This window comes from Canis lupus, chromosome 31 (assembly GCF_048164855.1).
Source record: "Canis lupus baileyi chromosome 31, mCanLup2.hap1, whole genome shotgun sequence".
NCBI classification, from domain to species: Eukaryota; Metazoa; Chordata; class Mammalia; order Carnivora; family Canidae; genus Canis; species Canis lupus.
The window spans coordinates 17987889-18004394 of record NC_132868.1 but is presented as its reverse complement, the minus strand read 5'-3'; the positions used below and the strand labels follow the sequence as shown (position 1 = coordinate 18004394).

The 16506-nt window shown below is 44.3% G+C and overlaps 1 long non-coding RNA gene across 1 annotated transcript; it reads left to right on the top strand.

The window, feature by feature from the left end:
* The first annotated feature begins 1902 nt into the window (after positions 1-1902).
* Positions 1903-15197, top strand: LOC140622413 (uncharacterized). The gene is made up of 3 exons (XR_012022187.1): positions 1903-2347; positions 8408-8493; positions 13749-15197. It is a non-coding gene; the product is annotated as an uncharacterized lncRNA (long non-coding RNA).
* The last annotated feature ends 1309 nt before the right edge of the window (positions 15198-16506 follow it).

Below are 16506 nucleotides of genomic sequence, written 5' to 3'. Positions count from 1 at the left end.
AGAAATAGAGCTACCCTATGACCTAGCAATTGCATGACTAGGTATTTATCTAAAGAATACAAATGTAGTAATTGGAAGGGGCACCTGCACCCCAATGTTTATCGCAGCAATGTCAAAAATAGCCAACTATGGAAAGAGCCTGAATGTCCATCAACAGATGAATGGATAAAGAAGATGTGGTATGTATATACACAATGGACTACTACTCAGCCATCAAAAAATGAAATCTTGCCATTTGGAGTGATATGGATGGAACTAGAGGATATTATGCTAAGCAAATAAGTCAGTCAGAGAAAGACAATTATCATATGATTTCACTCATGTGAAATTTAATAAACAGAGGAGCATAGATGAAGGGAGGGAAAAATAAAACAAGATGAAATCAGAGAGGGAAACAAACCACAAGAAACTTTTAACCATAGAAACAAACTGAGGGTGGCTGTAGGGGAGAGGGTGGGGGGAGGGCGCATGATGTAATGAGCACTGGGTGTTATATACAACTGATGAATCACTGAACTCTACCTTGAAACTGAATACACTGTAAGTGAATTAATAGAATGCAAATAAAATAAAAATTTTAAAAATGTCTCTTGAAATTTTTTGTTCATTTTTAAATTGAGCTATTTATTTTTTATTGAATTGTATGAATTTTCTGTATATTTTGGATATGAATTATCAGACATGATTTGCAAACTTTTTCTCTCAGTGTCTGCATTGTCTTTTTGCTTTTTTGTGTGTTTTGGAGCTTGAAATGTAAAAAATTTGATGGACTTGGAATGCCTGGGTGGCTCAGTGGTTGAGCGTCTGCCTTGGGCTGAGGGCGTGATCCTAGGAACCAGGCTCGAGTCCTGCATCAGGATCCTTGCAGGGAGCCTGCTCCTCCCTCTGCCTATGTCTCTGCTTCTCTCTCTGTCTGTGTCTCTCAAGAATAAATAAAATAAAATCTTTTTAAAAATTTTTGATGGACTTTTTTTGTTGTTGTTGCTTGTGCTTTTGGTGTTTTATCTAAGGAATCATTGGCTAACCCAAGGACCTGAAAATTTACTCCTGTGTTTTTATCTTAGAGTTTTCCAGTCTTTGTTCTCATGTTTAGGTCTATGATCCATTTTGAGTTAATTTTTATTAAAAATTTACTGTATAGTGTGAGAGACAGGGCCAATTTCATGCTTTTTTGTTAGTAGATGCCCAGTTGTCCCAGTATCATTTGTTAGAAAATCTATTCTCTCCCCCACTGAATTGTCTTGACAGGAAGAAAAACTGAAGGACATCCAGCCTGGAAAGAATTAAAATTACTTTTATTTATTTTTGTTTTTATTTTTTTAAAGATTTTTATTTATTCATGAGACACAGCAAGAGAGAGAGGCAGAGACTTAGGTAGAGGGAGAAGCAGGCTCCATGTGGAGAGCCTGATATGGAACTCGATCCCGGATCCCGGGATCACGCCCTGGGCCAAAGGCAGACGCTCAATGGCTAAGCCACCCAGGCGTCCCTAAAATTATTTTTTATTTGCAGATGACACATGTATCTATGTGGATAATGTGATGGAGTCAGTAAAAAAAAAAAGAAAACAACAACAACAACAAAAACTTTTAGGGACCATAAGGTAACAAACCATAAGGCAGAAACCATAAGGTAGGGGCACCTGGGTGGCGCAGTGGTTGAGCATCTGCCCTTGGCTCAGGTCGTGGTCCTGGGATCCTGGGATCAAGTCCCACATCAGGATCTCTGTAGGGAGATTACTTCTCCCTCTGCCTCTCTCTCTGTGTCTCCATGAATAAATAAATAAAATATTTTTTAAAAAAAGAAACCTAAAGTAACAAATGTTTGTTGTTTTAAGCTATGAAGATATGGGGGGATTTGTTACATAGCAAGTGATTACAATGTGTGGAGTGAAGGGCAGAGAGCAGAGGAGAAGCTGGCTCAGGGAGGTGCCTCCCCCTGCCCTCCTCCAGATGTGACCTGGGGACATCTATAGTAACCCCCAGAGACTCCTCTCTAGGGCAGTCATCCAACCCAGACCCCCTTACACCAGGAGCAGACCGTGAGGAAGAGGAATGGCAGTCTTGCTGGAAGGCTGGAAGGGAGGAAATGGAGAAGCCTTGTCCTTGACCACCCTCCCCCAACCACCACTGTGTGAACAGAAGGCCTGAGTCTCCAGGGGCCATGGCCTCAGTGCCCTGACAAAGCAGTGGGCCAGGAACCCCAGAGCCACCCGCTGCAAAACCAGGGGTGGGGCCAGGCCCTGAGGCCTCTGGCAGCCAAGGAGCACCCACAGCTTGGGGGCGGCAGGGCTGGGGGACAATGCTGCAACTGAGAGACCTGACAGCCGATTCCAGCCACTCCACAGGTAAGTGGCACCTGGGGTAAAATGATGACCAGGCACTGGTGGCTGCTTTCCCCTCTCCTGTGGGCCCAGCAGGAGGGGACGGGGATCCTCAGCCAGGCACAGGGCTGGCACAGAGGACCTCACACACTTGGCCATGGTTAGACTGCAGAATTTCGGGGTCATCTGGGCCATTCCCTGCCTTCAGGAAGGATTTGCCTAAGCCTGGAGAGAGAAATGATCCTCTCAGCACTGACAATCCCCAGATGCCACCTCCTTGCTGGGGACTGTCACCACATGGCCTCCTTCATTCCTGCTACCAAGCGAGGGTGGGGAGGATGCCCCCAGTTTAGTCTAGACTAGAGATGTCTATACTCCTTAGGGTGCAGCCACAAAGAGATGCCAGTTTCACATCCAGCAGTGTTCACAACATAATACACTTCTTTTTTTTTTTTTTTAACATAATACACTTCTAAAATGAAAACAACTTTATGGAACAATAGTCCCCTTACAGGGTATGATGTCCTATCTGATCTGTTCTATTACTCTAGTCCACTGTATTCTGTTGTGTTCTATTCTATTCTGTCCTATTCTGTTCTGGGGCCAGAGGAGGAGAGGGGCTGTGGAGGTGGTGGGTTCACCCACGATCACCTCACAAGACCCTTCAAGGGAGAATTTCTTCTGTGAGCCCTCCTATGTCTCCCCCATGGGCCCCGGGGCTCTTGGCAGCAGAGACTCTACTCTCTTCACCCAGTATCCCCCATGGCTCCCGGAAGAACCTCAGAATTCTCAGAACCAGCAAACCTCCGAGAACGTCCCTCAGTCTAAGCTGGAAGTGCAGGGGAGAAAGTGCATCTCACAGTCAGAGTTTTGCTGTATGTCTGTCATTTGCACATCGAATCCCTTCCTCCTGGATTCACTGGCCATGGGCTCTTAGGGGGTCTCAGGTACTAAGTCATAGGGACTATAGAGGTGACAGCCCTAAGGGGACCCCCGGGTCTGGCAGTCACATGAGTGATTAATGAAAGGCACATTGTGCAGTGGTAGGAGCAGGGGCCTTGGAGCCAGTGAGACCTGAGTGCAGTTCTGACTTTGCCACTCATTTGCTAGCTGTGTGATCTTGGGTAAGCCATGTAGCCTCTCTGAGCATCAGTTTATCTGCAAAAGGGAGGTGATACTACTTATTTTGCAAGATTGATGTGAGGATTAGCAAAAATGCATATAACTCACAGTGCCTGGGAACTAAAAAATAACACATGGGATGATCATTGTTAATCATAATTACTCGCATACTCACTAGAGGGTCTCAGGACCACTCTGAATACTTCAGGTGTGCTGCTATGAGTGAGTTTTGGGGGAGACTGGGCTACTATTGTTTTCATCCTAGACAAAAAAGAAATAAACACCTAGGGAAAGAAGCTGGTTGTTTGTCATGAAGAGCCTTAATAATAAAAGGAGAGGAAACACACACACCAAACCAAACCAAGAACATGGGCCCTTGCCAAGCATTCACCCTGGCTACAAAGGATAGTTGCATTCTTGGAAAATGAATGGAATGACTCTGGTCCTGGCCAGTGTCCAGCAGTCTGCAGGGAAGACATACCCCTGGTCTCTGGGGGCACTCCCAGCCCACGCGCCAGAATAAACACAAAATGTGTTGACAGAAAAGTACCAGATGAATGAGAATGGTGGGCCATGGAAATTCATGCTGATGAGACCTGGGGACCATTCTCTCTTTCCTAGGCAGACCTTCTTCAGCGCTGCATGACTTAGGAAATTTAGTGTTTGGCCTTAGTCTTTTAAATACCAGCACTGTCATTTTGCTTTAACTAATTGAATAGAAGCTTGTAACTAGTGAATATAATAGGGAATTTAAATTATCCCGATTACAAAACACATTTTCAGTGAATTCCAGACTGTGAAACAAATGTCATGACGAGATGAATTACTTTGCTCTAAGTCTGGGGTTCTCCTTATTGTCCACTAGATGGCGGGGTGGGATCACACTAGTACCTAGCTCCGAGGCCACTCTCCCATGCGGGTGTAAGGTCGAGGGAACTGTATTTTTGTTTTGGTTCCCTCTAAATCTTGTTTTCCTTCCAAAAAATATGTTTACTTTTATTTTACATATGCACAGCTTTTTAAGGGGCCTAACACAAAAGGAGGTGTGCCATTTCCCTGTCCGAAGCTCCAAGCCCAGGTGTTTTCATCTTTGAGGAACAAACTGTTGATGGTACCGGTTAGTAATGAGTGAACTGGGACCCTGAGCCACGTGCTGTGCTAAGAGCTTCATCTCATCTCTTCTGCACAGACAGACTAGAAAGTGTTGCTTCCAGTTATTTAAAAAGCGCTGTCATTTTGTTGCATGAACATTTTGTCGTTAAGGCTTCTGATTCAAGGATTTCAAATGTGACTATACTGGCCACATGAAGAATCTGGGTGACCAAGTGTCTGTGAGGCTGGCCTCCGGAAAGAGACCACTTTTGGATGCCCAGGTTTTCATTCTTGGCAGGGACAGCAATTCGACAGAGCTCGGTACTTCTTGCACAAAGAAGGAGCAAACATCGGGATAAGTGAATCAGCACAAAGCCAGTCCAGAAACAAAAAAGCAGAAACTGTATGACCGAGAAACCTGTAATTATAATCACTGGAAGCAAAAAGGTTCCTTCCTTTCCGATATAATCAAGTATCCAAATGAGTCAGCCCTGGGCCCTTTATTCAGCATCTGCCAGGTGCCAGGCACGGTGCTAGGGGCTTTTATTATTATTTAATCCTCATTTACTCCTTACAACCACTCTTGACAGAGGTGTCTTGAGTGTGGGAAGATACAAAGGCAATCCCACTGAGTCGTTAAGGTCATTTACTGGGCCTTATCTCCGCAGCCAACATTCTGCTCAGGGAAGTAGAGACTGAATCAGAAATGCTGGGGGGGACTCTCTTGGGCAGAAGCCTATGGAGCGAGTATAGAAGTTTTTGAATATGCTGCTTAAAAGCCTGTAATGTCTTGCCACTTCCCTAAAGCCAAGGTTCTCCCAAGGCCTGCAGAGCCCTACATACTCTTTTCCCTCATGATTTCTCTTGCTAACCTCATTTAGTTTCTTTTTTTTAACACAAGTCTACAGCTAAGAAAAGATTAGCCTTTGCAGTTTCCGGAAATCCACCCCCCTTCTTTTTTCTACCTCAGGAGTCAGCAAAAATAGCCAGTGGACCAAAAGCCCATTTTTGTATAGCTTACAAGCTAAGAATGGTGTTTACATTTGTAAATGGTTGAAAAAAAATCAGAAGCATATATTTCATGACATGAAAATTATATGAAGTTCAAACTTCAGTGTCAGTAGATCATAGTGTCATGTGTTATTAGAACACAGCTAAAGCCACTTCAAGAGGTCCCCACCATATTCTGATCACAGAGGGGCCAGAGATCCTGCTCCTTAAGATACTATTAGAGGTCTTGAGTTTTTGCACTGGTTAAAACCTGTATATTCTACAGGAATTATGAAAGAAGCCCCCTTGCTAAACCATACATTCTTTCTACCCTGGGGTTCTGTCTCATGTTAAAACAATCATCATTTCCTCCAAGAGAAACTTGGTGTGGTCTCTATTAGAATATATATATATACACACACACACATATATGTACATATGTATATATATGTATATATATTCATACACACACAAAGCCATTCTATCTTGTTATAACGTGAATTTCTTTGATAACTGAAGAAGTTGAACATATTTTCCTACTTCTGTGAACTGCCTTTGTTTATCTTTTATTTATTAATCTGCAAGGGCTCATTACACATTGAGGCTACCAACCTTTTGTCATATATGAGGCAAACTATTTCCCCAGTTTTTCATTTGTCTTTTATTTTCTATAGTTTATTGTATTATTATTTCTCCCTGTTTTGTTCTTAGAAAGACACCCCACACTAGAATCCCATGATCCTTTCTAAATTATGCGAAAAAAAATCTCAACAATCTGGATTTCTAATTACTATGTCCTATATAGCATAGTTGCATTCCTCAGGACCCTTTGCCCCTAAATACTTCAGTGGGAATTTCCTTAGAATAATCATAGTGCAGTATTAATTTTATAAATTACACCGATATAACACTTTTAACCCATGTACTCCCTGTGTTTGTATAGCCCGCAAGCTAAGAATGGTTTATATATTTTGGTTTGTTTGTTAAAAATTTTATTTTTAAGTAATCTCTACACTAGAGATTACTACACACTAAGTGTGGGGCTTGAACTCACAACCCTGCGATCAAAAGTCATATATTCTACGACTGAGCCAGCCAGGCTCCCCATATATTTTTATTTTTTTTAATTTTTTTTTAAAGATTTTATTTATTTATTTATTCATGAAAGACTGAGAGACAGAGAGAGCCAGAAACAAAGGCAGAGGGAGAAGCAGGCTCCATGCACCGGGAGCCCGATGTGGGATTCGATTCCAGGTCTCCAGGATCGCGCCCTGGGCCAAAGGCAGGCGCCAAACCGCTGCGCCACCCAGGGATCCCTCCCCATATATTTTTAAATAATTGAAAAAACTAAAAGAATATTTTGTGATGTGTGAAAATTATATGGAATTTAAATGTCTCTTTATATGTAAAGTTTTATGGAAACACAGACACACCTATTTGTTTCCGTATTGTCTAGCTGTTTTTGTGTGCTATCGTGGTAAGATCATATGGTCTGCAAAGCCTAATATATTTACTATATGGCCCTTTACAAAAAAAGTTTGCTGAGCCCTGACTTAGGCCAGTGTTCTGTGACCATTTTCCACATCTTTCATAGTTTAATCATCCTCGAATCATCCTAGTTCAGTTCCAGTCCCAGCCTTCAGTCAAGCTGTCTCTTTTCACAGATTCAGCCAAAATCAGTACCACAGACTTGATCCTGTTTCCTGGTCTAAAATAATTCAGCTCATTCACCAAATATTTATTGACTCTTGCTATGAGACACACATATTTATAGGTACTTAAGATAGAACAATGAGCCAGACACATTCCCAGACTTTTTAGTAAGTTCTTATGCTACTAGACGAGATAAGAAAAAATTATGATAATATAGAACAAGAAGGTGATAGTGATATTTACCCAAGATTTTACATTAGCTGGAGGGACATCTAATTTAGCCAGGGGTAGGGGGAAGACACTGGCAATGTTAAGTATTAGCAGTTTGAGTAGAGTTTTAAAAAAAGAAGGGAGGAGCTCAGGTGGGGAAATGTGGGGTGGGGGGGGAGGGGTTGGCTGGGGACCAGGGTGAAGGAGGGAGCAGAGGCTAGAGATGTGCCCTCTCCCAGGAGTTCTGTGGGAGGGCTGGGCCAACTATGGTAGGTTTATAGAGTGACAGAAGCAGATAGAACCTTAAAGGCCATCCAGCGCATCCCCCCCTTTTACAGATGAAACAACAAAGGCCCAAAGCCCTGAAGTGATTTGTAAATTTGGAAAGTTAGGATGGAAATTGAGATGTCCTGCCTTTCACTGACTTCACTGTTCTTTTTCTTTTGAGATTTTATTTATTTATTCATGGGAGACAGAGAGAGAGGCAGAGACAAGGCAGAGGGAGAAGCAGGCTCCCCTCGGGGAGCCCGAAGAGGGACTTGATCCCAGGACCCTGGAATCATGCCCTGAGCCAAAGGCAGATGCTCAACCACTGAGCCACCCAGGTGCTCCTGACTTCACAGTTCTTTTCCCCAAATCATAATGTTTGGGGCCTGAATTGCTGAATATCTAAAGTCCTAGTTGCTGGCTATTAAGTGAAACACAAAATGAAACTAGTGTTATAAAATACTGAGATTCAGGGACTGCGGTTCCAGCTCTATTGCTAACCTACTGGAGAACCTCGAGCCAGTCACTTCTCTTCTCAGGTCTCAGTTCCTTTATGTGTAAAAGAGCTGGGCTAGATCATTTTTAGTAGCCCTCCCCACTCTAAGATTATTCTATAAATGAAAAAAAAAAAGATTATTCTATAAATGTATTTCTGAAATATTTTGTCATATGGTCTTTGCTCTAATCACACCTTGCTTTTCATTCCTTCACATCCTCAATGAACTAAATGCCAAATGTGTAACCGCAAAGCGCCCCAAAACAGTAAGGAGAAGGGGAATCAGCATGGGCTGGAGATGTCCTGGAGAAGGTGGAACCTGAGCTGTCCTCTGTAAGAGGTAAGGGGGAGACAGGGGGGTCCAGGAAGAAGGAAACATGAATGGGGCCTGGCAGGAGCCACGCTGCTGGAGCAGGGGCTGGATGGGCACCCAGGGAGGCAGGGGCTGGATGGGCACTCAGGGAGGCAGGGGCACCCCAGATGGAGGAGTAGCCTGTCCTGCCAGGCTACAGTGTAGCCTTGATGCAGGAGCCCAAGGGAAGGTTTGGGAGACTCATTTGGCCAGCAGAGCAGACAAGGCTCCAGGAGCCCGTGCCATTAAGCACAGAAGAGGCCCCGAGGGCTCTGACTTAGGAAAAGATGCTCTTACTTCTACATCTTTCTTCTGTTTCAACGAGGTGTTCGGTAATTATGCAATAAATTCTCAGAAGTGTAAATGGTAGCAAAATGAATGCTACAGACTCACGCAACGATCATGTTGGAACCAAAGATATTTTAAGCACTAAGAAAAAAACTTGATGAGTATAAACACTCCCCTGGCTTTAAGAGGCTTACAGTTGAAAGTATGGCTCACTTGCTCCTTCTGTCATCACTTCCTTCCTTTCTCCTTTTGTGTCTCATTTTATCTTTGTGATGGTGGGACTTGCTCTTATATTTCTAATTGTTTTTACATACCAAACTACTGCAAATGCTTTTTGGAAGTGGGTAGGAGATACATAAATTATTAAAGTTCCTGTAGATCTATTTTCTTCAATGTCTCATTATACTAATATTTACAAAATAGCTTTTCATAAAACAACAAAAAAACAAAACAAAACAAAACAAAATAGCTCTTCATAGAGCCCTTTTGGACAGACGAAGCCCTTTGTAAACCCATGTTTTTAAATCTAATTCAAGTTAATTTACATTTGTATAGTATTTTAAGGATCAAGAAGGTGGAGTCTTTCCCTGGTGTGTGTTATTTTGTTTGAGCCACAATCTCAGCAGTGAGCTCCTCCATCTCCAGCACCTAGCACTGATTTTGACATAGATTCTCCATAAATGCATTATTGAAAAAAATGAATGATCGAATAAGTCAGAAATATTTCTGTGAGCAAGAATATGTTCTAATCATGATTCTTGTTTCACTGAAGAGGAAGCGGTGGTGTGCTGGAGTCTCTGGGACTATCTCAGAAGAGCCAATGGCACATATTTCTTACCAGCTCTACTACAACTAAATGACTTTGATGTAGGAAAGATGTTAGGGTTCGAAGCCAACGGCCAAGAAAGAATTCTTGAGACGTCTTTGGTACAAAAAGGTGGTTTTAGGGATCCCTGGGTGGTGCAGCGGTTTAGCGCCTGCCTTTGGCCCAGGGCATGATCTTGGAGACCCGGGATCGAATCCCACGTCGGGCTCCCGGTGCATGGAGCCTGCTTCTCCCTCTGCCTGTGTCTCTGCCTCTCTCTCTCTCTCTCTCTATCTCTCTCTCTCTCTCTCTCTCGCTGTGTGCCTATCATAAATAAATAAAATTAAAAAAAATAAAAATAAAACAAAAAGGTGGTTTTATTAAAGCACGAGGACAGGCCCCATGGGAAGAAAGAGCTGCAATGGGGTCGTGAGGGCTGGTGATGATATATCTTCAAGTTGGGAGGAAGTTAAGGAAAATTAAGTCTTCCAGGTATTTTGGAAACAAGGTTTCCAGGATCCTGAGGGGGCTAGCTATTGTTGGGAAAGGTCATATATTATTATTTAGTAAACCCTCAGTCATGATGATGTGAGAAACAAAGGCAGAAGAAAAATTATTACCTTTCTTTACTACATACAGCCCATTGACAAGTCCTTGAAAAGAGCCGAGGGACCTTCCTCTAGGGACTCAACTGCTGGATGTTGATACTTTGCTAAGGGCAAGAGGCAATTTTAGCCCAACCCCAAGATCCTGTAAGTCTACTTTAACATATAAAAATTCCTTTGGAAACTCCCTTTATCTCTACCCCCAACCCAAGATAACATGTTGGCAATCATCCTCCAAGCATATGACCCACTTTAGATATACATCTAAAGCGTCTCCTAAGTGAGGGTTTACTAAACAATAATCGAGGCAGTGGAGCTCCCAGAATAATGTCACTCTGTCCATTTCAAGGACTTGCCAATGGGGCCATAGGTAGTAGGGAAACTAAATAATTTCTCTTCTGCATTTGTTTCCCGCATGAGATTTGACGTTGGCAGTTTGAAATTGGCATCGGCGGGAGTATTTACCCCCATGAAATCAGCAAATAGGGGATCCCTGGGTGGCTCAGCAGTTTAGTGCCTGCCATTAGCTCAGGGTGTGATCCTGGAGTCCCAGGATCGAGTCCTGCATGAGTCTCCCTGCATGGAGCCTGCTTCTCACTCTGCCTGTGTCCCTGCTCCCCTCTTTCTCTCTGTGTCTCTCATGAATAAATAAATAAATAAAATCTTTTTAAAAAATGAAATCAGCAAATACTGTAAGTCAACACCCTTTCCCCTCCCATCCCTTGAGAGACGGTTTTGAAGCATTTGCCAGCAGACCACTGAAATGACAACTCATAGTAGTGACGTGATTCAGCTGAGGTTCAGCTGTGGGCTAAGAGATCAACTCCAGTATTGTGCACCTGAAACTAATATAACACTTTATGGTAACTGTAGTGGAATTAAAATTAAAAAAAAAAAAAAAAAGAAGAAGGAAAGAAAAGAAAAGAAAAAAAAAAGAGGTCAATTCCAGGTTCTAAGGAGAGAGACCATTAGGAAAAGGCAAGCGGGTAGCCAACTTCTGGCTCTGCAGCCGAGCTCTGCAACAGGTCTGCACGGCAGGTTTAGAGACAGGAGCCGGCAGCAAGCCCTCACCTGTTTGTGCCTAGGCTCTAAGGACCCTGGCCTGAACCCTGTGGAGGCCGAGAAAATTGAGGCCATTCCACCTTAAGTTCAGTGTTAGCACAAGTACAGCCATCCCAGGCCCCTGGGAATAAGAGCTGAACTTCACCTTAGTCAGTGAAGCCCCATATTAGAATGAGAACAGAGCTCAATGCCCTTGAAAGCCCCATATCAGAATGTAAACAGAACTTGAAAAATTCCTCCCCCCTTTCTGGAGGTCCCCTAGACCAGCCCATAAAACTAAGCTGGAACCCACCTCGGGCTCCAAGTCCCTGCTCCACTGTGTCGGGTGTACTTGGACCCAAGCTCGAGCTTGTAAATAAACCCTCGTGTGTTTGCATCGGTGTCGGCTCCTTGGTGGTTTCTCGGTTATGTAATCTTGGGCACAAAAAACCCGAGTCAGAGTGTGCCGCACGCCTGCGGTCCAAACACAGCAAGATGCTGAATGAGAGGGCATTCCCCCTACACCATGGAGATTCCTGAAGTAGTGCAGATGGGAACTAGTGGAAAAACCATCCTTGCTTCAACACGCGGGAGAAAATTGCCCTGGCAGTAATTCCTAGCAGGCGCGGCGGGATAGGGGGTGGAAGGTATCCAAGTAACGAAATAATCTTCAATAAAGAAAACAACCCACTGAAATGATCAATGTGCTCTCAGCTGGGTTACACAGAAGCAAAAGTGGATTTAGTACAAAAATGCTCATGGGTGAGAAACATGACTATTTAATATTCCAGAAATGTTTAGAAGAGCCTGCTGCCTTTTCTATGCCCATTTTCATCTTTATGGACCAAGCAGATAGTCCATTATTCTACTAATCTGTCCCTTTACTCCCAAAAGACATGGGCAGGGGCCCAGGGCAAGCTGCTCCAAGATGGACCACTTTGGCATAAAGATTATTTTGAGTTAAAAGTAGTAAAAACTCAGCCAATGCAGGAAAAGCCATCTGCCTCTCCCATTAAGTGCCTATATTTACGTGGGAAAGTAGAGCCTGTAACAGGAGGAGAGCTATTAACAGAGACTCCCCTTTACTTAAAGAATCTATCTGCATAACAGGACAACCTTGTTTTTCCAAACATCTCCTTTCACCTTCTCAACGTTGAAAAAAAACAACCAACTCACATTTTAAAATATCCCTTAGAAGTTCCAGATAGATTTATAACTGCTTTTCAGCATTGTTTTGAATGGGATTTGAACCACATACACTCCACAATGAGAACTTAGTAATGATTTACTAATAAAAGGGACATAGAGAGCAGCCCGGGTTGCCCAGCCGTTTAGCGCTGCCTTCAGCTCAGGGCCTGATCCTGGAGTTCTGGGATCAAGTCCCACGTCGGGCTCCCTGCATGGAGCCTGCTTCTCCCTCTGCCTGTGTCTCTGCTTCTCTCTCTCTCTCTCTCTCTCTCTCTCTCTGTGTGTGTGTCTCATGAATAAATAAATAAAATCTGTTAAAAAAAAGGGCCATAGAGAATGATATTCTAGTTGTCCCTTAAATATCAGCACAACCAAACTTAACTTAAGTACAAAATTTCTAACACAAATGACTATGTCTGGGCCAGGCATGCATCCCCGTACCATAGCCACTAACTATTTTCTGAACATTTCCATGCTCTGTAATGTTACAGATGTACCACCCCATCATGGACCCAAGTCATTTTGCTCAGTTTCAATAGCTCTGGCAAGGCTGGTGCCAGTTGTCTTTTTAAAATATAAGCAATAACCAGGGTAGCCCTGGTGGCGCAGCAGTTTAGTGCTGCCTGCAGCCCAGGGCGTGATCCTGGAGACCCTGGATCGAGTCCCACGTCAGGCTCTCTGTGTGGAGCCTGCTTCTCCCTCTGCCTGTGTCTCTGCTTCTCTCTGTCTCTATGAATAAATGGATAAAATATTTTAAAAAATATATAAGCAATAACCAGACAGCATTCAAGATTGTCCCTCACAAATGTCACTCATTTACTCAAGTTGGGTATGCCCTCCTGAGTAGGAGAAGGAGGTGGAGTGAGAAGCAGCTCCCTGGAACTTGCCAGAACCCCGCAGAGCCCTGGGGGTATGAAGCCTGTGTCAGATCTGTAGGTGGGAGGGGAGAAGAGATGATGCTGAGGAGTCATTGTCAGGGAGCCAGTCACTGTCCCTGGGGCTGTCGGAACACCCGCAGCATGGAGGGGAAGCCTCAGCCAGCCTCACTCCCACCCCCCAACCCTGAGAGGCTCACCCTCTCAGCTCTGCTGGGCCAAGGAGGGTCTCAGGAGCAGGGCCTGCCTGCAAGACTGTCCCCATCCCTGTGGGGCCCCACTGGAGGGTTAGATGAGCACATCAGAAGAGCCCCTGTGTGTTGATGTGGAAGGAGAGGACCACGGGGTGTCGGGGGAGGGTCCCCAGGGTAGAGGAGGAAGGAAAGGAAGATGATGGGTTCTGAGAATGACCTGCAGGTAAGGGCCTCTGTGTGCCATCAGTTCCCTACAGCTTTCCGTTCTGGCCATACCTATGATGCTTTCACGCAGCTGCCAAGGTCCTGGAATTGAGGGAGGATGCCAAAGGATGCCAAACCACAGGCGCAGAGGCGAGAGCCGGAGGAAAGGGACTAGTGTGCCTCCAGTGTCTGCTCTGGGCCTTGCCGGCTCCAAGGGAGAAGTACACAGGGGCCTTTGTCTGTGGCTGAAGCTTCTTGGAATGAGAGTCTGAACATTGGATGAATGTGGGCAGCGCTGAGCAAAACTTCAACTGGACCAGCAGTTAATAAGGATTCACTCTGTGCAAGGCGTTGGGGCAGGGCCTTCAAGGGAACTGGAGATGAGCAGGAGGGGTCTCCACCCTTAAGAGCTCTGGGGACTCTCAAGAGTAGGGACAACAGATCCACAGACAATCTCTACAGTGACAAAAGGCCACCGACTGTTACTGACAGGTCACCTGTTGGGCTGGGTCTCCTGGTGAGAAGGATTGTGGCCTCTGGGGCCTTCAAGTCCCACTCATTCACCAGCTCGCCAGCATGCATTTGGATATCCCATTTCACACATGCTCAGCTTAAGACTGATGAGACCCTCAAGTTGGGGGCCCAGGATCTAGGCTAGAAATGTCAGGCACCAAAGGCAACGGATGAGATCACCAAAGAGCAAGTATGAGAGAAAAGAAACCTGGCGGGATTAGTGTGGAGTGGGAGGGGGCTGGCAGGCAGTAAGGGAGGAGGAGGCAGCCTAGGAGATGCTGCATTATTTTCATCAATGATGATGTGGGAAACAAAAGCAAAAGAAAATGAAATTTCCTTACTGCTGCCTGCAGCCCAAAGACAAGTTCTAGAAACAGGCAGAGTGACCTTCCTCTAGGGACTCAACTGCCTGGATGTTGGTACTTTGCTAAGGGCAAAAGGCAATTTCAGCCCAACCCCCTAGAACCCTGTAAGTCTCCTTTAATATAAAAAACTCCTTTGGAAACTTCCTTTACCTCTGTGCCATAAGATACATGTTGGCAATCATCCCCCAAGCATATGACCCACCAATATACATCTGAAGGATCTCATGACTCACGTTTTATTAGTAATAAATGACCTTTTCCCAACAATTCCCTCAAGATCCTTGCTTCCAGAATTCCTTAGAGGTACATGATACCTAACCCTCTCCCAAATTGAAGGTATATAATGGGCCACCCCTCATGACCCCAGTGCAGCTCCTTCTGCCCACGGGTCCTGACCTTTAATAAAACCACCTTTTTGGGGACACCTGGGTAGATCAGCAGTTGAATGTCTGTCTTTGGCTCAGGGCCTGATCCCGGGTCCCCCGGGATTGAGTCCCGCATTGGGCTCCCTGCGTGGAGCCTGCTTCTCCTCCTTCTGCCTGTGTCTCTGCCTCTCTCTGTGTGACTCTCATGAATAAAAAAATAAAATCTTAAAAAAAAACCAAAACACCTTTTTGCACTAAAGACATCTCAAGAATTCTTTCTTGGCCGTCAGCTTCAAACGGCAACATCTTTCCTACATCAGGTGATGCTGTATTAGACAATATATTTCCAAAGATGTGAAGAGAAAAAAGCAAGTCCTTTTAAAGCAATGATGGATGCAGCATGAAGCCCACTTCTGCTGGCTTCGTGTGAAGGGCTTTCTGCAGTCTGGGGTGGGCACGAGGATGACGGCCATCTGCCAGAAGAATTTTGTCTTTTGTAGAAGAGTCAAACAAATTGGAAGCCCTCAAATGTGAATTACTGAATGATATAATGACTGAGAGAACATATAATTTTCCACACATAAAGTGTGGGTTGTAAATGCAAACTCTAGGTTGTTCCCTTCTTTCTTAAGGGGGTTAGGATAAGCAATACCATTAAGCAGTAAGCATTTATGCCTCTGAGCACCAGTTGCTCAGTGGGTTTACTGGGAGAAATCCACAAAGATGAAATTACAAGCTTTCTGATAAATTCTGGGGATTGTGATTTCTTTTAACATGCTCATTTTGGGGGAATCCTTGGGTGGCTCAGAAGTTTAGCGCCACTTTCAGCCCAGGGCCTGATCCTGGAGTTCTGGGATTGAGTCCCAGGATCGAGTCCCGGATCAAGTCCCACGTCGGGCTCCTTGCATGGAGCCGGCTTCTCCCTCTGCCTGTGTCTCTGCCTCTCTCTTTCTCTCTCTCTCTCTCTGTCTCTCATGAATAAGTAAATAAAATCTTAAAAAAAAAAAAAAAAAAAGAGGGCAGGTTTTATTATAATGCTTTACTTCTCCAAAGAGGAACCTGAAGTCACAATGGAATGATTAAATGACTTAGTTTTAGTTTTCTTAAGTAGGTTCCATGCCCAATGCAGAGCCCAACTTGCGCTTGAACTCATGATCCTGAGATCAAGAACTGAGCTGAGACCAAGAGTCTGACATTTAACCAACTGAGCCACATGGGTGTCCCTGACTTACTTTTTTTTTTTTTTTTTCTGATAGTCATACACTATATCCTAATTCTAGTCCTCTAGTCTCCCCTTCGGATTACATTACCTCCTTTGTGGAACTTTGGGGTTGGTTTTTGTTTTGGCAATGGTCGGAAGGAACCATCCCTTTACAGTAAGAGAGAACTTTGGTGCCCTCTATTGCTGGTTTCTTCAAATTGCAGGCCTCCACTCTGGTTCATGGAATCCCTTTAGTGGGTTCCACCAGTATATATGTATGTATTTATTTATTGAATTTTTTAAAAAAGATTTTATTTATTAATGAGAGACACAGAGACATAGGCAAAGGGAGAAGCA